This window comes from Ambystoma mexicanum, chromosome 6p (assembly GCF_040938575.1).
Source record: "Ambystoma mexicanum isolate Mex_15411 chromosome 6p, UKY_AmexF1_1, whole genome shotgun sequence".
In the NCBI taxonomy this organism is placed as follows: Eukaryota; Metazoa; Chordata; class Amphibia; order Caudata; family Ambystomatidae; genus Ambystoma; species Ambystoma mexicanum.
Window position 1 is genome coordinate 277,411,304 of NC_090935.1, and position 24,872 is coordinate 277,436,175.

Below are 24,872 nucleotides of genomic sequence, written 5' to 3' on the forward strand. Positions count from 1 at the left end.
TCCCCTGTTATGTTCAGCTGGAATGTGACAGCCACGGGTACATTAAAGCATCTCAAGAAGGGGGAGGCACAGCTTCCTTCCGCCATGGGAAGCCTAATTAAAATATTAAATGCTCCATGGATCTGCCTTCCTATTGGTTAGTTCGGCTGGTGGCAGTGCATATTAATGAGAGATAATTGAGGCAAGCCTGTTGAAGGGGCTTGGTCACAGAACAGACAACAGGAAGGTGGGGCTAACAACCCTTTGCTGTGCACTGTGTCAACTTCAAGCTAGTTCCCACCCCTCTGTACGAAAGGCAGTGAAATGCATGTCTGGGTCCACTATTTACAGTAGGCAAACCCCTGAAGAGCAGACCCTTGTCAGAGGGAGAAGTATGTGATTTAAGGGAGACAGGAAGTCTGTTCTCATCACAAACTTCAGAGCGCTCAGTTAAACAGAGAGACACTTTAATCTACAACAGACAGGAAGACGGGTGGGACTTAGGTATATGTTGTCACCCCTTACCTTTTCTGTTGCTGAGCACTCTGGTCCTGACCTCATGCATAACAGGAGATTGTTGGTGGGGGACCAGAATTAGTTCATTAATGTAAGCTTAGCCTGCACCAATAACTGGGGCCCATTTGGCTTTAAAAGAGGGCTGAACCCCCCCTCACCTAGCAGCTCATCCGATGACTTTGAAAGGAGTAAGAAGAAGGACAAATTTTGACCCGGGCTAAAGGTATAGTCCACCTTATATCGTCTGCCAGTGAAGGTAGGCCAGGAGTTCCAAGAGGGAAGCAAGATCCGTCCCCTAAACATCTCCCAGAGAACAGAGGGAGATACTGGACTCAGAGGACCCGTCCAGCAGCTTCAGAACTGGTACCCAGCTAGCACACAGCGTGCCCTGCTAGGTTCTGCCAGGAAGCTTCCTAGGTGGGAACTGCCGCAGAGTAACTGAACAAAGGACAAGACCCTTGCCTGCAAACACTCCCCTAAGCTTTGGGGTGAGCCTTGAAAGGACGACACAAGCCCGGCGAAGCAGCTAGGAGGAGTGCCCCTACAAGCATCAACCACTTTCCATCTTTTAAGGACATTTTCGAGACAGTCTAGTCCTCGAACCGCAAACGAATGCACCACTGACTCTTGTCACGCTGCAGTCGTTGGAGCTGTCCAAGAAGCACTCGACCAGTGCTCCAGATCTGACAACCATCACAGGGACAACGATTCTTGGCCAGAGCCACTGTGTAGGCAAGCCTGCAAGCGTCCATCCAGCCTTGCTTGCCGAACTACCTGCCGCCTGATACCCCCAGCTGTCTCTCACCTCAAACTCTGTCTAAAGAGCTGTAAAGTGCCCTGGAACCGTCTCGAGGCTGTTGAGCATCAAGAACACCTTAAGAACCAGATACATTGTGGTTCTTCCCCCTGATCCTTCTCCGAAGGCCCCTAGAGAAAGTTACGACCCTTTGCCCCTTGGTGCTGAAACCAAAGATCCTTGAACAGTAAGACTGATTACTTTACCAAATACCCTCCTGCCAGTATACAGAGTGCCCCCCTTTCCTTTGTGAAACTGTCTCTCCCCTGTGTTTACAGGGTGGGTTGTATTTTGTAGTGTGCTAGAACTCTAGAACTGTCTGTTGTAGTAATAATAAATTAGATATTTGTATACAACCTTGGCTAGACAGTCCCTTTTATCATTGGGTAATAATTGTATTTTCACTATGTTGCAACTAACCAATGATGCACGACTTTGCAGAGATAAGCCTACCGTTCCCCCCACATTAACAAAGATGTCCTGCGCATCTCATGTCTAGAGAGCGGACTTCACCACAGCACTAAGCTCAATAAACCTGAGTTGCTGACCAGCCTCCAAGCTTGGGTAGAAGAGAGGGCGGTTGAGGAGAAGACACCAGGGAATGGGCTAGGCCTCGTGTACCCGAACGGACAAGACCTTCCAGAGGGGGAAAATGACAAGGACGACCGCAGGAGCAGTGTTTCTCGCCAATCATCCCGCCGGCGGGCAAGTGCGGTTCTCAACACTCGAGCGTGTCAGTGATTGCAGGGGCTAGTGCAGCAATGCGCAGGTCCAAGGCACTAGCGCAGTCTCTAGGTGGCCCAGTAATTGTTCCAGCTTTTAATGAGGTAGCAGCTAGAAAGCTGTTGCTCAAGGAGGGGAGACTAGAACTAGAGGAACAGAAACAGTGGGACAAGTTCACCATAGAGCTGTGCAAGGTGGCGCTTGAAGAGCAGAAGGAGGCCAACAGATCTGCCTCTAGCAAAAATAGTAGTAGTGGCTCAAACCACAGTCCCTGGGATATGCCCCAATGGCTTATGAAATGGGGAACAATATTATTGACTGGTTTGAAGCACTTGAGTGGCTTTCCAGCTACAGGAGGTGGATGAGGTACTGTGGGTTGTAGCCCTGATGAGTCACTTACCGACACCAGGGACTGAAGCAATTCTTCAGTTAACTCCTCAGGAAAGGCCCATTTATGAGAGCATGAAGGCCCCCCCTCCAGAAGAAGTTCTGTAAAACCCCAGAACAGTATCTCAAGAGCTTCAGAGAGCTCAGAAAGAAAAGTGTGCCAACATTTGAAGCGTTCATACACTTGTCGTTGAAATACATGTGAACATGTGTTGAAGAATTGCGAGGTTGACCTACACCAGCATCTTGTGGACAAGACTATGACAGACCCCAGGGAGCTTGCAGTAGAGGGAGAAGCAGTGTATTGGCCAGTCACAGAAAGCCCTTTGAGAGCAGTGTGCCCCAGCGAAATACTAAACTCTGTGGGGTTTGGTTTAAGGACTTGTGCAAAATGTAATGGTGTCATAACGTCGTCTCACCCGAGGGATGTGACCGTTGGGCAGCAGGAGCTCAGTGACGCTCCTCGGTGTGAAGGAGAATGATGACATCATACCAGCTTCAGGGGGAGTTGGCAAAGTAATCGAACGAAGATTTCAGAGTTCCGAGTGTGCCGCGTAGCACATTTCTTTGTTCCATTAACCAGAAGATACACGCTTCAGAGTAAAGAACCCGTTTGATCTGTGGTATCACATGATATCCTAGATAACAGTGTTTGGTATGGAAAGCGAGCAGGATCCTTGTTGCTTAGATACACAGTTATGGATTCAAGTTCAGAGTTTAAGTTGAATGGAGCTGTTGAACTGATATGCTCTATCATGACGTGCCGCGAGAGAAAGAAAGATGATGGGCGGTCATAGTACTTATTTTCATTAGAGACTAGAGGATGTGATTCGAAGCCGAAGCGTCATAGGATATGAAGGAGGAAGACTTGCATGTAAAGTGAATTTTCGCATGAAGTCAGCGCAGTTTCTGGCGTGCATGTCTTGTATGCCAACCGTGAGTGGGGACAATGGACTGTTTCGTAAAGCTCAGCGAAGGGAAGAGAAGCTTCAGACCAGAGCAGCATGACAAAGGGCCTCATTACACGGTAGGCGGTAAACCATGGCGCTATTAGCGCCATGGTTCATGCCGGTAATTTACCAGTACCGCCTTGGAGGAAAGGGGAATTACCGCCCTATTCCAAGGTTGGGAAGGCGGTAATTCCTCCTTCCTCCATTGCACTTCCCCATTCCCATTTTTGCCCTGTAGGGCATAATGGGAATGGGGAAGGCGCTAATTACGGTACCGCAAATTGCGGTACCGTAAATAGCACCCCGGTCCCTTTGCGGGTTCGTTTTTTAACACCTGCTAAAAGCAGGTGTTAATGTACCAACCCGCAAAGGGACCTCGTAGTAAGGTGGTAAGGGTAACCGGTACCGGTAAAATACCGGTAAACCCTTACCGCCTACCGGGTAATGATGTCCAAAGTGTTGGAGCTTGTTGTTCAGAACAGCAAAGGTTAAAGGGATGAAAGGGAGGCTGCATGATCTGTATCCTTTATATAAAGTGAAGTGCTGTGTAATACGTTATGTCATAGAACTAACAAGTTGCAGGTTTTGCAGGTTAGGGTTATGGGTGCCCATGGACATGTAGGAAAGTAGTGTTATTTTCTTATGCAGACTGAAGTTGTATGTTAGAAATGAAGAGTTTGAAGTTGTCTGCGTTGCTATGAAAATATGTGTCTATGGAAGAATAAGATAGTATAACCTTTTGAGGATATTCAGGAGTTTAGTTGCTATAGCAACATGGACTTTTAGGAGTAGCAAAGTCGTGTCTTAAGGTCAAAAGATGACCATGGACTTGTAGGACGAACATATGTGTCATTTATCTATACTACAGTTATAACTTTGCATTAAGAATTAGTGGAATGCAAAATGTTTTGTGCCTGACTCGGATGAGGTATGCTGTGAAATGAGTGTACAAGGGTGAACATGAAGTGTGGTACGAGTCAGGCTGTCACTGCAGTGGTAGCGCCTCCGGTGTGAAAGACACTGTAGTAGTAGTGAGCGGTAGAGCCTCTGCTGTGTGTGTCACGATTGAGAGAAGTAGCGCCTCTGGTGAAGGTGGCACACAGGTATTTGAGGGAGGTAGAACCTCCAGTTTATGTGGCACAGTTGGTACTTAAGAGAGGTAGCGCCTCTGGTGTCCGTGTCACTAGGGTACTAGAGGGAGGTAGCGACTCCTGTTTGTGGTATACTGTGATTTGCAAGAGGTAGCGCCTCTGCCTGTATGAACATGGGCAGAAATCTGAGTGGGTGAGTGCCATGTCAGAGTGATGCCACAATGTTTAAAGGAGGTAGCGCCTCCTTAGATTTTCTTGTATGTTGATTTGCTAAAGCCTGGGCTTTGTCCAGGGTACAGGGTTTGGCATGGCAGACTCGTTCAACACTGCCATCGGGTCACCAGTGGTCAAATGCCAGTTATGCAGATGGATCTGGGGATGTCTGGCCAATGTCTCAGAATTATCTGGAGTATTTGAATATGTTGGCTCAGTTGGTTGCAACCGATAGGCTGAGTCCTTGTAGTGTATGAGTGGGTGAATAGTGTTTGTTGTTGGAAGGAGATGTGTTATGTTATGACTGTTTCTGTGTGTGTGGGTCTGGTAAAGGAAGGAGATGTGTTATGTAGTGACTGACTGTGTCATGCTGTGAGTCTGTGATGTCACATGGAGTGTTGTGTGAATGATGGAATGTTGATATGTGGGTTCCATACTGAGTCAGTTAGTGTTCCCCTGCCTGTGTGATGGGCCTGTGCTGATTTATAGCCCATACTCTCTAGTATTTACCTTCATGTTAATGTAACTTAAGTGCTTGTAATAAACTTAAGAAGTAACATAAGAAAGCCTGCAAGTCACTTCACAACATCCGCCATCACTGTTGAATTGTCCTTGAAATTTATGATAGTTTTAGCTAGGTTTTGAGCCATTTGGTCAACAGCCCTGACATTCAATTTCAAATGGTTACCTTGACTGGTTACTTCTACTAAGATGTCAGATTTGAGAGACGGTTCCAGTAAAGGGGCTGACCAAATTTGTTTCAATCATTTATGGTCGCTTTTGTCTGATGGTTAAACTTCCAAAGATGTTACGAGCAAATTCAATTCTCTAGAGTCGAAAATATGATCATTGATCAAAGACACGGCTCTCCTTTTCCAGGTAGCGTGACATATTGCAGCCTGTTCAAAGTGGCCATTAGCATTTGTGGAGGTCATGGCTCTTCACAAAAGTGTGCCATAAGTGCTTTTTTCCCCTTGAGGCCGCCATTTTAATTCCTTTCTCTTGTTTTGGGAAAAACATGGTGGAATAAGGCATGTTAATATCTCCGCACAGAATGTTTGATACCTTATCGTATCTGTAACCATCATCAATGACTTCAACAATCTGATCCAGCATGACCTTTGGTTCCACATCCGAGTCACTCCAGTAGATGTTTATTATGTTTATTATGGATAAATGAAACTGAGAAGAGGGGCCTTTGTCAGCACAATTATAAGGCCTTTTGAGGACTGTATGTTGGCTAAAGGGGGACGTGTTAAGGTATTCTATAATGTCATTTCCAGCTTGTATGTTAAATAGAGTGAGGAGCCTAGATCTAAGTCTACCCACTGCTCCACTTAGAACTAGATTAACCAATGCCGTAAAGCCACACAGCATTGGTTCCTCCCTTAGCAAGGTCTCCTGGAGACAGAACAGGTCCAGATCATTCCAAGGTAGAGCATCTTGTTGGGTAAGATGAGTAAACCCCCTTGTATTCAATGATCGGAAAGTACATTCCTTTATGTTAATGGTTTCTGTGGTTCTTTGCTAGGTCCTCTTCTTTAGTGTTTCTGGGAGCCAAGCCCCGGGTTCATCAAGCCCTTTTGGATCCACAGTAGCACCTTTCTATTTGACACAAAGATTGAACTCTTCCGGTTCATTCGTAAAAATTGAAGCTCAGAGTGTTATTTAACGAACTCGAAACTGACAACGACCAGTCAAAATTAGAAGAAAATGAGGCTACCAAGAATTTAAAAATAAAAGCACTTTTATGCCACTGGTAAACATACCATCTATAGAAATTTTCCACAAACAGACCCTTAAAGACCTGAAGAAAATTTCTTACAAACGTCCTAAACACAGTAACTTAAACCTTTGGAACTCATGATACTGAAGAATCTCTGTGGCGATAAGAACATAACGGTCTGCCCCGTGGACAAAGGAGGTGCTCTGGTAATAATGAATAGCGCTGATTAATGAACAGCACTGATTTCAACAGAATGCGGAAGACAACTCAGTGACCCCTCGATATAAGCCAAACTTTATACTGACCCAACAGTTGCTATCTTATTGAATCTGGAAATGATCATTAACAAGGCTGAGGGTTTTAAATGGATCAATGAACACAGTAAGAGGTTCCTACTCAAAAGCCATCCCAGGATACCCAATTTTTACATACTGCCTAAAATACACAAGCATCCCACGGCCCCACCGTGGCTGGCTTGGACAGTGTATTTCAACCGTTAGGTAAATACATTGATTTTTATTTTTTAATAAGGTGGTGAACCCATCACACATTGGAGTTTTGCATAGCCATGTTTCCTGTAGACAGATAACAAACACACGTTCCAAGGGGATTTCAAAATCATTAAATAAATGTTTGAATCCACGTGTGTTGCAGGATAAAAACAGAAATGGACACTCGCGTTCTGTCAGTCATGGCTATTGATGGACCCACAGCCTGTTCAGGTTTGCTTTTTTTTTATGAATTTTTTGACAGAGATCGTTCTGGTCTTGAGTTCTGTCTGATGCTCATCGACTTCCGTAAAACTGCAGAATCAACAGGTTTCGATTGGTGTTGGTTTGCCTCCATTACTTTGTCATGTTGTGATGTTCCTTCCTGGTCAGGTTCAGACGAGATCTCAAATCCAAAGAACAAAAGATTGTCACTGGCTCTTAAAAGAGTATTACGAACACCTGCTAAATTGATATGTAGGAGCACCTGATCCGAGGATTTTTCAGTTGCATATTGAACAATCTTTATGTCGTCTGATTCAATTGTGCACAGAAGTGGTTCGCACTTGAACAATTTCACTATGTTTGTTCGATTTAAGTTTACTTTTGTTTCATCACTTTGAATATTTTGTAGACGTAGTTTACAGCAATGATGTACCTCTTTACTGGATTTGTTCTCATGAACCCTTGTTTTAAAGTTAACACGCTGGTTGCATTGATTTGACGTAAATTTTCGGGTTCATCTGTAAGTCATGTAAGTCAGCTCTGGACACTAAATTTACCTTTGCTGCAGCGTCAGTATTTATTTGAGGTTGCTCAGCCATAGATTTCATTACAATAGGTGTCACTTTATTTGATTTCTCAGGGTTTGCCTGAGTTATAGCTGATTTATGGCCGCTAGAAGAAATGGACACGTCTTGATCCTCATGAGTCGAATAAGTGGATAAATCACATAGATTTATTGAAGTGGATGAAGTTGTAATGCCGCTCATCTCAGAGTCAGAAATTATTATTCTTCGTTTTAGAGCTGGTTTTTGTTTGCCTTGGAAGAAATTAGCATGGGCAGCTTTTTTTGTGACAGTTTCTGGCGTTTTGATTTTTGTGCCATCATTACGTTTGAATAAACTTAATCTTGGCAGAGGAGATAGATTTCTTATACATTTCTTGGTCTTTGCGTGATCAGACATTTGGCCTTTCTTTGCTGATTTCCGAGTTATGGCTTTATCTGATGTTTTATTCGCAACAATGATTATTGTAGATAAGGTTGTCTTTGCCGCACCAGTAAAGATACCAAAGGACGAAACATGATTCTCAGGCATGGTCTTTCACGCTTGAATAGCTTCCTGGATGTCTTCGTCCCTGGCCCCTTTCGTTCCATCATCATTATTTAAACTCCTTGACCCACTAAGGGGTTTTTCATTTCCGTGTATAATTTCCTGCACCAGCAAGTTTTGTGAAGGATCGTCTCCAACGACTGTGTTAGGTTTTTTCAATGTCGACCGAGGCTCAGCTGAACCTACATTAGTCGAGATGTCCTTGTCAATCAAGATTAAGTTATGATCTAAATTAGTGGGAACTTGCAACGCATTTGATACTTTCATTTCAGCTTTCATTAAGCATTTCCCAACACAGTCGCTAGATTCAGAACATTGACTCTTACGCAACCACTTAATAGCTTCCAACAAGCCTTCAACCAAATTCTCATTTTGGCAACGGTGTCAGGTGGCCAAGTCACATTGCCTTTGCTGCCACTCCACTGTAAGAACTGCCTCTGCATGTATTTTTTCTTTTAGATACACGTTAAACTTTTCTATTTGTTCCATTTTTTGGTTCAAATTTGACAACATTGCTTCTTTATCATGAATCCTTTCATTTAGGGCTTCATAAAGTTTCACAAACGGTATAAAGGTAAAGATGATGCGGCCAAAACATTATTATGAATTTGCATGGCGGCAGCCGAGGAAAGACTGGCCTTTGTGGGTGTATGGTAGGGATATTCAGCTCCAATGCTCGAATGACTCGAGGTATCCTCATTTGGCAAGTGGGCATCCACTGCATGCACATTTCTTTGTGCTGACCCGGGCCTTTTAGCACTATTGATTTTCCTCAATAACGCCGTGGCGTACTTGTATTGGTCTTGGCATGCTCTAGAACTTGGGAAGGCAAAGTAACTCTCAATGATTTCATTGTTGACGCGTGCATGTTATTTGAGCTGTTTTTTTCCGAGCATGCTACTGAAGTTAAGACTGGAGTGTCCAAAGCTGTGAGCTCGACCAAAGGGTTCTGTATTGCAGCCCTGAGTAGCGACTTCTGGGATTGATGTGTGATTTCCCGATTAAGCAAGTTGCTTTCGGCTTGCAAGACAAGGTTAGACAGCGCCATGGATGTTATGACCGTAGAGGACTGGGTGCATCCGAGGCTATTCTTTCTGAGCGAGGCGTCGTCAATTTCATGGTTCACATTAATTTCATCAGGCAACACTTCTGACAGATTCAAAGTTTGTCTTACAGATTTATCATGAATACCATCCCTGTGCATGGCATGGTAACGTTGCACCTTTTTCCCGTTTGGTGCCAAGCCATCTTGAGTAGCAGGTAATTGAATCAATTGGAGACTTTCCAAGGGAACACTTGATACTCCTTGAACACTACCAACACAACCAGATATAACATCAACATTTTTAGCTAATGCACTAAGTACATCGGTTCGTAATGTCAGTGATAACGCTGCTGGAGGGCTTTCAACTACACCACTCACTGACTGTATGCCTTGTATTGAGTTCTCTGACATTTTCAGCCATAAGCCATTTAAGCTTTGCAGAGTGGTTTCTTCAACTTCATTTGATATAAATGCGGCATTCGGAACTGTCATCAAATCCGCGTTAGTTATCTCGAATGGCGAGTATAAAAGCTCTGGGGTTGCAGGACGGGATAGAGTGTCCCGTAATTCACACATCAAATTAGAGACAGGTTCCAAATTGTTTAACGATAGCAGAGCAATTTGAGGGGGCACTGACACGGGAGACGTGATGTGCCTTGCTAGTTCAATTGGAATCCCCATTAGATTCCCAGTTTTGCAGCTACTGTCATTTGCAGACAACGTATCGGAAATTACCGATACCTCAGACATGTCTGCCTGTCAATTAATTTCCACTCTGGCCACGGCCACTGCAGTCTCTACAGCAGTCTCTACAGCCGCGACCCTCGTTAGCCCAGCAGATTTTCCCAGCGGCAAAGCAACAATCTGTTTGCTTACCTTACCATCTGTTAATACTGCTTTGTTTGCAACTGTCCAGGGGTTCAACATGCGGCGCTGCTGCAATGTTTTATGGCGAGTCAGGGGCCCAGATTCTTTTTGAGAGTCTGCCATAAACGCACCTTGTGGCGGACTGGGGCAGACTGGGAACTCGGTGCCGGAACTCCGCGCCGCGCTCCGTGCCCACAGTCAGTTTAAATAACAAACACAAATGCTGGACTTCACCACGTCATGCACCTTCTCAGACAAAACACGTAGGGACTGGGGCAGACTGGGAACTCGGTGCCAGAACCCCGCCACGCACTCCGCGCCCACAGTCAGTTTAAATAATAAATACAAACGCTGGACTTCACCACGTCGTGCAGCTCCTCAGACAAAACACGTAGGGAGTGGGGCAGACTGGGAACTCGGTGCCGGAACTCTGCGCTGCGCTCCACGCCCACAGTCAGTTTAAATAATAAACACAAACACTGGACTTCACCACGTCGTGCAGCTCCTCAGACAAAACACGTAGGGAGTGGGGCAGACTGGGAACTCGGAGCCGGAACTCTGCGCTGTGCTCCGCGCCCACAGTCAGTTTAAATAATAAACACAAACGCTGGACTTCACCACGTCATGCATCTCCTCAGACAAAACACGTAGGGACTGGGGAAGAGTAGGGACTCGGTGCCGGAACTCTGCGCTGTGCTCCGCGCCCACAGTCAGTTTAAATAATAAACACAAATGCTGGACTTCACCATGTCATGCAGCTCCTCAGACAAAACACGTAGGGACTGGGGCAGACTCGGACCTCGGTGCCAGAACTCTGATTTCTTTTTGCAACCTACTGTACAAAAAACCAATACATATGCCAAGGACACCTCACATTTTCTGCAACATCTCAACAACACCCAATACATCGAGGACTCTATTATGTTCACCATAGACGTTAAAAGTCTCTATACGTCCATCCTACATGATCTAGGCATGGAAGCCATAAAATGGCTACTTCTTGTTGAAGGAGAAATCAGAGCCCCCAAGGAATTCATTCTTGTTCTTCTCCAAATCATATCTGAGAACTCACACTTTGAATATAAAAAATATTATTACTCACAAGTCTCTGGCACTTCCATGGTAGAAATAATGGCCCCCACTTATGGTAACTGCTTCATGCATAAATTCAAAAAGGAACATATCCCAGAGCATGGAGTATGGCGTAATTATATAACACTATGGGTATGTTATATTGATGATATCTTCGAAATATGAAAAGGTACCTAAGAAAATCTCTCAGGAATTTTTCAAATATTTGAACACGATTGATCCCCAAATCCAGTTTACCAATAAGTCATCTAACAAATAAATACATTTCCTTAACGTGTCAAACAGGGTAAAGGATGGTAAATATATGACACGCATCTACCGCAAAGACACAGACCGTAACAATGTTCTCCACAGACATCAATGCAGACTAACAATAAATGTACCCTACAGCCAGATGCTACATGTGAAGAGAATTGTTAATGATCCAGAAGAATATGAGAAAGAAATTGCTAAAATGGGAAAAAAATCTTGGCACGTGGCTACAAGACAGAGGAGTTCAAAGCAGCAACAGATTGCCTAATGAACCCAGAACTGGATGATCAGATATCAGAGGATAGAAAAGAGAAAACCAGCCCATCACTGCTATACGTATGCCAATGTTCAATACAAAACAACCGGATGAAGTCAGTCATCAAGGAAAACTGGAGAACTCTCACCAGTGATATGAGAGTTGAACATCTGTTTACGGATTTGCCTACATATGCCTACAGAAGAAGCACCAACTTCAGAGATCAGTTAGTCAAAACAAGACCAACAGACAGATCACCTAAGACAGCAAGAAAAGGAACATTTCCTTGTTGACACTGCAGCAATTGTGGATTTGTGACATAAGGAGATGTCATCAACCACCCAGGGACAGGGTAAAAGATTAGAATCAAGAGCTTTGCCACATGTGACACGTCCAACATTATTTACACCATCAAATGCCCCTGTGGCATATATTATGTTGGGAAATTTAAACACCAAGGAAAATTAAGACGGAACGAACATAGGTCGTGCATAAGAAACAACAATGTGAACTCAGCAGTAGCACATTACTGGATGGAAAAGAAACATAACATCAATCAAATTCAATTCCAAATAGTTGACGTAGTTACCAGATGTGACATGCATGAAAATCACACCATTCGACTTGACCAAAGGGAAACTTACTGGATAGCACGCCTTGATGCTATGACCCCAGGTGGCATTAATGCAGAAAATAACTACATGTACTGCTTGTAATACTTCAACAGGACTCTTTGACACTTAACCCCACACATTTGACATGTACATGAAACCGAGCCTCCCTAATTTCCACCAGATTATATACCGCTACGCACGGATAGATGAACTTGGCCTACACATGTTCCAACTGTTATTCCTGCATATGTTAAAGCTGCATTTTGCCTAATACGAGGATCTGATTAATAGATTCCTTTCTATATTCTTTTTCTAGCTCAGCTATCTGACAAATTGGTTATGTACATCTTTTCACTATGCTCATTTGAAGTTTTTTATTCAACCCAGCGTGGATCTCTTTCCCCCTATCTTATTTCTAGGCGTGCCGCCTACTTCAATTGCCAGAATGACTCCTTTCTGCTACTTTCAGCAGTGTACTTCTACTTTGTTGGGTTTCAAATGTATCTTACTTCAGTGATTGGGTTGCAGCCTTGAAAATAGGATGAGGAGTAGCCAAGTGAGGATTTATATGTCCTCAACCTGATTGGAGGACTGAAAGGGGAGGGGCAGGCATGAAGAGGATATAGAAGCAGTAGTTTGCAGTGTTTTTCTATTTTCGGTTTCTTGTTGCCGTTTGTAATATTGAAAGAAAATAGTAGCTTATAATAAGGGCCTCAATGCCATGCCTTACAGTTAAATTATATGCAGAAACCAGTTATGTACTATCCTCGTATTCAGGTTCTGTGTTTAATACACTGAACAGGTTTGATTCTTCTTTGTTTTTGTTAAATTGATGTACATTGCTGTAGTTACATTTCTAGCCAGAATAATACCTTACGGAAACATGTTCATAATGGAATTGAGTATTTTTGTTGGGAAATGGCATTTGTGCTCAGTGTGGTCCACTACCCATCCTTTTGTACACTTGGATCATCACCACTATCCAGGGTACTCTATAATCACACTACAGAAAAAGGTGGGGAGCCACTGCCTTCAGTGAATCACATTTCCACTTCCATTAAAACCAATGGGAAACATGGACATGTTCTACTGAAGGGTTCTGCTATTTTTCATCAAAATGGAGGCTTCAGAAACATGGCCCACCACCGGATATAGGGTTATATGGTTTGTACATCAAACACAGGAGGTGTGATAGGGCCCAGCTTTGGGTGCTTCAAGTGATCTTTGGGGCTCAGAAGATTGAAAGCTGAAGCAGCCATTCTCTTGTGCCTTATATGGCAGGTACAGCCCTCCCACAGCACTAGGTCTAATCCTATGGGTGGCCACAAATAATTGTAAAGTCTGTTAGGAATTCACGATACGCTTTCAAAATGTGCCACCCGACTGTCTAAAACCAGGGACGTCATTTCACCAAAATGCCAGGGGTAGTGGAAGTGACATCACACGACCCTTGACCCCTGATGACATCATAGGATTTGATGTAATTTGACCTCACCCCGAAGCGATATTGCGGGAAGCGATGGAACACGACCTTTCACCCATTGACAAAACAGGAAGTGGCATCACATAGCATTGTGACACTACAAAAAATATGGTTACGAAATTACTATAATGTGATGTACATTTCATACAAGAATGGATCTCCATATGTATCATTAAGATCAGTGTGTATAGGCCATGTTACCAAATTACTGTGAATGCAAGCAGAAGTCCATGACCAAATGATAATGATGTGTTATTAAACAGCACTTACGCTTAAGCGCTTTATATAGAAAAAATATACACCCAATATCACCCAACCTGTGTTGGTACTCTTTTATCGACCTGAGAAGGATGAAAGGCTGGGTTGAGGCATTTAAGAACAGACTAACTGCCTGATTCATGGATTTATTTGCGCCCAAAAACGGGGATTTGTGAGCCATTCTGCCCGCAAATCCCTGTTTAACAAATGGGGATGTGCAGGCAGAATGGCGCACAAATCCCTGTTTTTTGGTTAAAAAAATCCATGAATCAGTCAATGAATCAGTGACTCACCCCCCGAATGTGCCTGAAATAAATCTTTAATTTAATTAGCAATTATTGTATAGAATTCCAGAAAGACACATTATTTGGTATTCCTATTCTTTCTTATTTAGGTTCAGTGCTGAAAGTGTTAGACTTGTGGCACTCCTGTTCTTCTTATTTTTTTTTAAGGGGCCTCAACAAGAAAGCCAGCCATTCCAGAAGTAAAGAACCACATGGTGTTGGCCACAGTCCAGGAGCTTGCATTACCAAAAAAAAAAAAAAAACATTCTTTCTTTCTTTTCTTTTTTTTTTTAGTGGTTGCAAGGGAGACCCCAGAGGTTACAAGGGAGACCTCAGAGGTTGCAGTTGCGACCTATGGCGACCCCTAAATGACGTCCATGTCTAAGACTGTTAGAGAGATGTGTACTGGTTTGTGTATTGTAGCTGTACAGCAAGCAATTTCCTAGCAGTGGCTTCTTGAAACATAATATGCTAGCAAGGAATAGAGGTGACTCCTGCTTTCCACAGGCTCAGAGCGCTGCAATGCTGAGGGCATAGCAGTCTTCTTACAATGGAGGTGGTTACTACTGTGGAGCGTGCAGTGCCTGCCTAGCCTCAGTGTGTTGCAATGCTGGGGGCACAGAAGGCTCTTTGCACCCTCCTTAAAAGGGAGGTGGTTACTACTGTGGAGCATGCAATGCCTGCCTAGGGTCAGTGCGCTGCAATGCTGAGGGCACAGCAGTCTCTTTGCAGCCTTCTTAAAAGGGAGGTGGGTACTACTGTGGAGCGTGCAATGCCTGCCTAGGGTCAGTGTGCTGCAATGCTGGGGGCACAGCAGTCTCTTTGCACCCTCCTTAAAAGGGAAGTGGTTACCACTGTGGAGCGTGCAATGCCTGCCTAGGGTCAGTGCGTTGCAATGCTGGGGGCACAGGAGGGTCTTTGCACCCTCTTAATAGGGAGGTGGTTGCTACTGTGGAGCGTGCAGGGCCTGTCTAGGCTCAGTGTGCTGCAATGCTGAGGGCACAGCAGTCTCTTTGCAGCCTTCTTAAAAGCGAGGTGATTACTTCTGTGGAGCGTGCAATGCCTGCGTAGGGTCAGTGCGCTGCAATGCTGGGGGCACAACAGGCTGTTTGCACCCTCCTTAAAAGGGAGGTGGTTACTACTGTGGAGCATGCAATGCCTGCCTAGGGTCAGTGTGCTGCAATGTTGAGGGCACACCAGTCTCTTTGCAGACTTCTTGAAAGGGAGGTGGTTACTACTGCAGAGCGTGCAGGGCCTGTCTAGGCTCATTGTGCTGCAATGTTGAGGGCACAGCAGTCTATTTGCAGCCTTCTTAAAAAGGAGGTGATTTCTCTTGTGGAGCGTGCAATGCCTGCCTAGGGTCAGTGCGCTGCAATGCTGAGGGCACAGCAGTCTCTTTGCAGCCTTCTGGAAAGGGAGGTGGTTACTACTGCGGAGCGTACAGGGCCTGCCAAGGCTCAGTGTGCTGCAATTCTGAGAGCACAGCAGTCTCTTTGCAGCCTTCTTAAAATGGAGGTGGTTACTACTGTGGAGCGTGCAATGCCTGCCTAGGGTCAGAGCGCTGCAATGCTGAGGGCACAGCAGTCTCTTTGCAGCCTTCTTGAAAGGGAGGTGGTTACTACTGTGGAGCGTGCAATACCTGCCTAGGGTCAGTGCGCTGCAATGCTGAGGGCACAGCAGTCTCTTTGCAGCCTTCTTGAAAGGGAGGTGGTTACTACTGTGGAGTGTGCAGGGCCTGTCTAGGCTCAGTGCGCTGCAATGCTGAGGGCACAGCAGTCTCTTTGTAGCCTTCTTGAAAGGGAGGTGGTTACTACTGTGGAGCATGCAGGGCCTGTCTAGGCTCATTGTGCTGCAATGCTGAGGGCACAGCAGTCTCTTTGCAGCCTTCTTAAAAAGGAGGTGATTACTCCTGTGGAGCATGCAATACCTGCCTAGGCTCAGTGTGCTGCAATGCTGAGGGCACAGCAGTCTCTTTGCAGCCTTCTTAAAAGGGAGGTGATTACTCTTGTGGAGCGTGCAGTGCCTGCCTAGGGCCAGTGCGCTGCAATGCTGAGGGCACAGCAGTCTCTTTGCTGCCTTCTTGAAAGGGAGGTGGTTACTACTGTGGAGCGTACAATGCCTGCCTAGGCTCAGTGCGTTGCAATCCTGGGGGCACAGCAGGCTCTTTGCACCCTCCTTAAAAGGGAGGTGGTTACTACAGTGGAGCGTGCAGTGCCTGCCTAGGCTCAGTGCGTTGTAATGCTGGGGGCACAGCAGGCTCTTTGCACCCCCCTTAAAAGACAGGTGGTTACTACTGTGGAGCGTGCAATGCCTGCCTAGGGTCAATGCGCTGCAGTGCTGAGAGCACGGCAGTCTCTTTGCTGCCTTCTTGAAAGGGAGGTGGTTACTACTGCGCAGCGTGCAGGGACTGTCTCGGCTCATTGTGCTGTAATGCTGAGGAAACAGCAGTCTCTTTGCAGCCTTCTTGAAAGGGAGGTGGTTACTACTACGTAGCGTGCAGGGCCTGCCTAGGCTCAGTGTGCTGCAATGCTGAGGGCACAGCAGTCTCTTTGCAGCCTTCTTAAAATGGAGGTGATTATTTCTGTGGAGCGTGCAATGCCTGCTTAGGGTCAGTGCGCTGCAATGCCGGGGGCACAGCAGGCTCTTTGCACCGTCCTTAAAGGGGAGGTGGTTACTACTGTGGAGCGTGCAATGCCTGCCTAGGGCCAGTGCGCTGCAATGCTGAGGGCACAGCAGTCTCTTTGCTGCCTTCTTAAAAGAGAGGTGGTTACTACTGTGGAGTGTGCAATGCCTGCCTAGGGTCAGTGCTCTGCAATGCTGGGGGCACAGCAGTCTCTTTGCACCATCCTTAAAAGGGAAGTGGTTACCACTGTGGAGCGTGCAATGCCTGCCTAGGGTCAGTGCGCTGCAATGCTGGGGGCACAGCAGGCTCTTTGCACCCTCTTAATAGGGAGGTGGTTACTACTGTGGAGCGTGCAGGGCCTGTCTAGGCTCAGTGTGCTGCAATACTGAGGGCACAGCAGTCTCTTTGCAGCCTTCTTAAAAGCGAGGTGATTACTTCTGTGGAGCGTGCAATGCCTGCGTAGGGTCAGTATGCTGCAATGCTGGGGGCACAACAGGCTCTTTGCACCCTCCTTAAAAGGGAGGTGGTTACTACTGTGGAGCATGCAATGCCTGCCTAGGTTCAGTGTGCTGCAATGCTGAGGGCACACCAGTCTCTTTGCAGACTTCTTGAAAGGGAGGTGGTTACTACTGCAGAGCGTGCAGGGCTTGTCTAGGCTCATTGTGCTGCAATGCTGAGGGCACAGCAGTTTCTTTGCAGCCTTCTTAAAAAGGAGGTGATTTCTCTTGTGGAGCGTGCAATGCCTGCCTAGGGTCAGTGTGCTGCAATGCTAAGGGCACAGCAGTCTCTGCAGCCTTCTGGAAAGGGAGGTGGTTACTACTGCGGAGCGTAGAGGGCCTATCTAGGCTCAGTGTGCTGCAATTCTGAGAGCACAGCAGTCTCTTTGCAGCCTTCTTAAAAGGGAGGTGGTTACTACTGTGGAGCGTGCAGTGCCTGCCTAGGGTCAGTGTGCTGCAATGCTGAGGGCACAGCAGTCTCTTTGCAGCCTTCTGGAAAGGGAGGTGGTTACTACTGCAGAGCGTACAGGGCCTGTCTAGGCTCAGTGTGCTGCAATTCTGAGAGCACAGCAGTCTCTTTGCAGCCTTCTTAAAAGGGAGGTGGTTACCACTGTGGAGCGTGCAATGCCTGCCTAGGGTCAGTGCGCTGCAATGCTGAGGGCACAGCAGTCTCTTTGCAGTCTTCTTGAAAGTGAGGTGTTTACTACTGTGGAGCGTGCAATGCCTGCCTAGGGTCAGTGCGCTGCAATGCTGAGGGCACATCAGTCTCTTTGCAGCCTTCTTGAAAGGGAGGTGGTTACTACTGCGGAGCGTGCAGGGCCTGTCTAGGCTCATTGCGCTGCAATGCTGAGGGCACAGCAGTCTCTTTGCAGCCTTCTTAAAAGGGAGGTGAATACTCCTGCGGAGAGTGCAGGGCCTGCCTAGGGTCAGTGCGCTGCAATGCTGAGGGCACAGCAGTCTCTTTGAGACTTCTTGAAAGGGAAGTGGTTACTACTGTGGAGCATGCAGGGCCTGTCTAGGCTCAGTGTGCTGCAATGCTGAGGGCACAGCAGTCTCTTTGCAGCCTTCTTGAAAGGGAGGTGGTTACTACAGTGGAGCGTGCAGTGCCTGCCTAGGCTCAGTGCGTTGTAATGCTTGGGACACAGCAGGCTCTTTGCACCCCCCTTAAAAGAGAGGTGGTTATTACTGTGGAGCGTGCAATGCCTGCCTAGGGTCAATGCGCTGCAATGCTGAGGGCACGGCAGTCTCTTTGCTGCCTTCTTGAAAGGGAGGTGGTTACTACTGCGGAGCGTGCAGGGCCTGTCTCGGCTCATTGTGCTGCAATGCTGAGGGCACAGCAGTCTCTTTGCAGCCTTCTTGAAAGGGAGGTGGTTACTACTACGTAGCGTGCAGGGCCTGCCTAGGCTTAGTGTGCTGCAATGCTGAGGGCACAGCAGTCTCTTTGCAGCCTTCTTAAAATGGAGGTGATTATTTCTGTGGAGCGTGCAATGCCTGCTTAGGGTCAGTGCGCTGCAATGCTGGGGGCACAGCAGGCTCTTTGCACCCTCCTTAAAAGGGAGGTGGTTACTACTGTGGAGCGTGCAATGCCTGCCTAGGGTCAGTGCGCTGCAATGCTGAGGGCACAGCAGTCTCTTTGCAGCCTTCTTGAAAGGGAGGTGGTTACTACTGTGGAGCATGCAATGCCTGTCTAGGCTCAATGCGCTGCAATGCTGAGGGCACAGCAGTCTCTTTGCAGCCTTCTTGAAAGGGAGGTGGTTACTACTGTGGAGCGTGCAGGGCCTGTCTAGGGTCATTGTGCTGCAATGCTGAGGGCACAGCAGTCTCTTTGCAGCCTTCCTGAAATGGAGGTGGTTACTACTGCGGAGCGTGCAGGGCCTGTCTAGGCTTTTTGTGCTGCAATGCTGAGGGCACAGCAGTCTCTTTGCAGCCTTCTTGAAAGGGAGGTGGTTACTACTGCGGAGCGTGCTGGGCCTGTCTAGGCTCATTGTGCTGCAATGCTGAGGGCACAGCAGTCTCTTTGCAGCCTTCTTAAAAAGGAGGTGATTACTCCTGTGGAGCGTGCAATGCCTACCTAGGGTCAGTGCGCTGCAATGCTGGGGGCACAGCAGGCTCTTTGCACCCTCTTAATAGGGAGGTGGTTACTACTGTGGAGCGTGCAGGGCCTGTCTAGGCTCAGTGTGCTGCAATGCTGAGGGCACAGCAGTCTCTTTGCAGCCTTCTTAAAAGCGAGGTGATTACTTCTGTGGAGTGTGCAATGCCTGCTTAGGGTCAGTGTGCTGCAATGCTGGGGGCACAACAGGCTCTTTGCACCCCCTTAAAAGGGAGGTGGTTACTACTGTGGAGCATGCAATGCCTGCCTAGGGTCAGTGTGCTGCAATGCTGAGGGCACACCAGTCTCTTTGCAGACTTCTTGAAAGGGAGGTGGTTACTACTGCAGAGTGTGCAAGGCTTGTCTAGGCTCATTGTGCTGCAATGCTGAGGGCACAGCAGTTTCTTTGCAGCCTTCTTAAAAAGGAGGTGATTTCTCTTGTGGAGCGTGCAATGCCTGCCTAGGGTCAGTGTCCTGCAATGCTGAGGGCACAGCAGTCTCTGCAGCCTTCTGGAAAGGTAGGTGGTTACTATTGCGCAGCGTACAGGGCCTGTCTAGGCTCAGTGTGCTGCAATTCTGAGAGCACAGCAGTCTCTTTGCAGCCTTCTTAAAAGGGAGGTGGTTACTACTGTGGAACGTGCAGTGCCTGCCTAGGGTCAGTGTGCTGCAATGCTGAGGGCACAGCAGTCTCTTTGCAGCCTTCTGGAAAGGGAGGTGGTTACTACTGCGGAGCGTACAGGGCCTGTCTAGGCTCAGTGTGCTGCAATTCTGAGAGCACAGCAGTCTCTTTGCAGCCTTCTTAAAAGGGAGGTGATTATTTCTGTGGAGCGTGCAATGCCTGCTTAGGGTCAGTGCGCTGCAATGCTGGGGGCACAGCAGTCTCTTTGCAGCCTTCTGGAAAGGGAGGTGGTTACTACTGCGGAGCGTACAGGGCCTGTCTAGGCTCAGTGTGCTGCAATTCTGAGAGCACAGCAGTCTCTTTGCAGCCTTCTTAAAAGGGAGGTGGTTACTACTGCGGAGCGTGCAGGGCCTGTCTCGGCTCATTGTGCTGCAATGCTGAGGGCACAGCAGTCTCTTTGCAGCCTTCTTGAAAGGGAGGTGGTTACTACTACGTAGCGTGCAGGGCCTGCCTAGGCTTAGTGTGCTGCAATGCTGAGGGCACAGCAGTCTCTTTGCAGCCTTCTTAAAATGGAGGTGATTATTTCTGTGGAGCGTGCAATGCCTGCTTAGGGTCAGTGCGCTGCAATGCTGGGGGCACAGCAGGCTCTTTGCACCCTCCTTAAAAGGGAGGTGGTTACTACTGTGGAGCGTGCAATGCCTGCCTAGGGTCAGTGCGCTGCAATGCTGAGGGCACAGCAGTCTCTTTGCAGCCTTCTTGAAAGGGAGGTGGTTACTACTGTGGAGCATGCAATGCCTGTCTAGGCTCAATGCGCTGCAATGCTGAGGGCACAGCAGTCTCTTTGCAGCCTTCTTGAAAGGGAGGTGGTTACTACTGTGGAGCGTGCAGGGCCTGTCTAGGGTCATTGTGCTGCAATGCTGAGGGCACAGCAGTCTCTTTGCAGCCTTCTTGAAATGGAGGTGGTTACTACTGCGGAGCGTGCAGGGCCTGTCTAGGCTTTTTGTGCTGCAATGCTGAGGGCACAGCAGTCTCTTTGCAGCCTTCTTGAAAGGGAGGTGGTTACTACTGCGGAGCGTGCTGGGCCTGTCTAGGCTCATTGTGCTGCAATGCTGAGGGCACAGCAGTCTCTTTGCAGCCTTCTTAAAAAGGAGGTGATTACTCCTGTGGAGCGTGCAATGCCTACCTAGGGTCAGTGCGCTGCAATGCTGGGGGCACAGCAGGCTCTTTGCACCCTCTTAATAGGGAGGTGGTTACTACTGTGGAGCGTGCAGGGCCTGTCTAGGCTCAGTGTGCTGCAATGCTGAGGGCACAGCAGTCTCTTTGCAGCCTTCTTAAAAGCGAGGTGATTACTTCTGTGGAGTGTGCAATGCCTGCTTAGGGTCAGTGTGCTGCAATGCTGGGGGCACAACAGGCTCTTTGCACCCCCTTAAAAGGGAGGTGGTTACTACTGTGGAGCATGCAATGCCTGCCTAGGGTCAGTGTGCTGTAATGCTGAGGAAACAGCAGTCTCTTTGCAGCCTTCTTGAAAGGGAGGTGGTTACTACTACGTAGCGTGCAGGGCCTGCCTAGGCTCAGTGTGCTGCAATGCTGAGGGCACAGCAGTCTCTTTGCAGCCTTCTTAAAATGGAGGTGATTATTTCTGTGGAGCGTGCAATGCCTGCTTAGGGTCAGTGCGCTGCAATGCCGGGGGCACAGCAGGCTCTTTGCACCGTCCTTAAAGGGGAGGTGGTTACTACTGTGGAGCGTGCAATGCCTGCCTAGGGCCAGTGCGCTGCAATGCTGAGGGCACAGCAGTCTCTTTGCTGCCTTCTTAAAAGAGAGGTGGTTACTACTGTGGAGTGTGCAATGCCTGCCTAGGGTCAGTGCTCTGCAATGCTGGGGGCACAGCAGTCTCTTTGCACCATCCTTAAAAGGGAAGTGGTTACCACTGTGGAGCGTGCAATGCCTGCCTAGGGTCAGTGCGCTGCAATGCTGGGGGCACAGCAGGCTCTTTGCACCCTCTTAATAGGGAGGTGGTTACTACTGTGGAGCGTGCAGGGCCTGTCTAGGCTCAGTGTGCTGCAATACTGAGGGCACAGCAGTCTCTTTGCAGCCTTCTTAAAAGCGAGGTGATTACTTCTGTGGAGCGTGCAATGCCTGCGTAGGGTCAGTATGCTGCAATGCTGGGGGCACAACAGGCTCTTTGCACCCTCCTTAAAAGGGAGGTGGTTACTACTGTGGAGCATGCAATGCCTGCCTAGGTTCAGTGTGCTGCAATGCTGAGGGCACACCAGTCTCTTTGCAGACTTCTTGAAAGGGAGGTGGTTACTACTGCAGAGCGTGCAGGGCTTGTCTAGGCTCATTGTGCTGCAATGCTGAGGGCACAGCAGTTTCTTTGCAGCCTTCTTAAAAAGGAGGTGATTTCTCTTGTGGAGCGTGCAATGCCTGCCTAGGGTCAGTGTGCTGCAATGCTAAGGGCACAGCAGTCTCTGCAGCCTTCTGGAAAGGGAGGTGGTTACTACTGCGGAGCGTAGAGGGCCTATCTAGGCTCAGTGTGCTGCAATTCTGAGAGCACAGCAGTCTCTTTGCAGCCTTCTTAAAAGGGAGGTGGTTACTACTGTGGAGCGTGCAGTGCCTGCCTAGGGTCAGTGTGCTGCAATGCTGAGGGCACAGCAGTCTCTTTGCAGCCTTCTGGAAAGGGAGGTGGTTACTACTGCGGAGCGTACAGGGCCTGTCTAGGCTCAGTGTGCTGCAATTCTGAGAGCACAGCAGTCTCTTTGCAGCCTTCTTAAAAGGGAGGTGGTTACCACTGTGGAGCGTGCAATGCCTGCCTAGGGTCAGTGCGCTGCAATGCTGAGGGCACAGCAGTCTCTTTGCAGTCTTCTTGAAAGGGAGGTGTTTACTACTGTGGAGCGTGCAATGCCTGCCTAGGGTCAGTGCGCTGCAATGCTGAGGGCACATCAGTCTCTTTGCAGCCTTCTTGAAAGGGAGGTGGTTACTACTGCGGAGCGTGCAGGGCCTGTCTAGGCTCATTGCGCTGCAATGCTGAGGGCACAGCAGTCTCTTTGCAGCCTTCTTAAAAGGGAGGTGAATACTCCTGCGGAGAGTGCAGGGCCTGCCTAGGGTCAGTGCGCTGCAATGCTGAGGGCACAGCAGTCTCTTTGAGACTTCTTGAAAGGGAAGTGGTTACTACTGTGGAGCATGCAGGGCCTGTCTAGGCTCAGTGTGCTGCAATGCTGAGGGCACAGCAGTCTCTTTGCAGCCTTCTTGAAAGGGAGGTGGCTACTACAGTGGAGCGTGCAGTGCCTGCCTAGGCTCAGTGCGTTGTAATGCTTGGGACACAGCAGGCTCTTTGCACCCCCCTTAAAAGAGAGGTGGTTATTACTGTGGAGCGTGCAATGCCTGCCTAGGGTCAATGCGCTGCAATGCTGAGGGCACGGCAGTCTCTTTGCTGCCTTCTTGAAAGGGAGGTGGTTACTACTGCGGAGCGTGCAGGGCCTGTCTCGGCTCATTGTGCTGCAATGCTGAGGGCACAGCAGTCTCTTTGCAGCCTTCTTGAAAGGGAGGTGGTTACTACTACGTAGCGTGCAGGGCCTGCCTAGGCTTAGTGTGCTGCAATGCTGAGGGCACAGCAGTCTCTTTGCAGCCTTCTTAAAATGGAGGTGATTATTTCTGTGGAGCGTGCAATGCCTGCTTAGGGTCAGTGCGCTGCAATGCTGGGGGCACAGCAGGCTCTTTGCACCCTCCTTAAAAGGGAGGTGGTTACTACTGTGGAGCGTGCAATGCCTGCCTAGGGTCAGTGCGCTGCAATGCTGAGGGCACAGCAGTCTCTTTGCAGCCTTCTTGAAAGGGAGGTGGTTACTACTGTGGAGCATGCAATGCCTGTCTAGGCTCAATGCGCTGCAATGCTGAGGGCACAGCAGTCTCTTTGCAGCCTTCTTGAAAGGGAGGTGGTTACTACTGTGGAGCGTGCAGGGCCTGTCTAGGGTCATTGTGCTGCAATGCTGAGGGCACAGCAGTCTCTTTGCAGCCTTCCTGAAATGGAGGTGGTTACTACTGCGGAGCGTGCAGGGCCTGTCTAGGCTTTTTGTGCTGCAATGCTGAGGGCACAGCAGTCTCTTTGCAGCCTTCTTGAAAGGGAGGTGGTTACTACTGCGGAGCGTGCTGGGCCTGTCTAGGCTCATTGTGCTGCAATGCTGAGGGCACAGCAGTCTCTTTGCAGCCTTCTTAAAAAGGAGGTGATTACTCCTGTGGAGCGTGCAATGCCTACCTAGGGTCAGTGCGCTGCAATGCTGGGGGCACAGCAGGCTCTTTGCACCCTCTTAATAGGGAGGTGGTTACTACTGTGGAGCGTGCAGGGCCTGTCTAGGCTCAGTGTGCTGCAATGCTGAGGGCACAGCAGTCTCTTTGCAGCCTTCTTAAAAGCGAGGTGATTACTTCTGTGGAGTGTGCAATGCCTGCTTAGGGTCAGTGTGCTGCAATGCTGGGGGCACAACAGGCTCTTTGCACCCCCTTAAAAGGGAGGTGGTTACTACTGTGGAGCATGCAATGCCTGCCTAGGGTCAGTGTGCTGCAATGCTGAGGGCACACCAGTCTCTTTGCAGACTTCTTGAAAGGGAGGTGGTTACTACTGCAGAGTGTGCAAGGCTTGTCTAGGCTCATTGTGCTGCAATGCTGAGGGCACAGCAGTTTCTTTGCAGCCTTCTTAAAA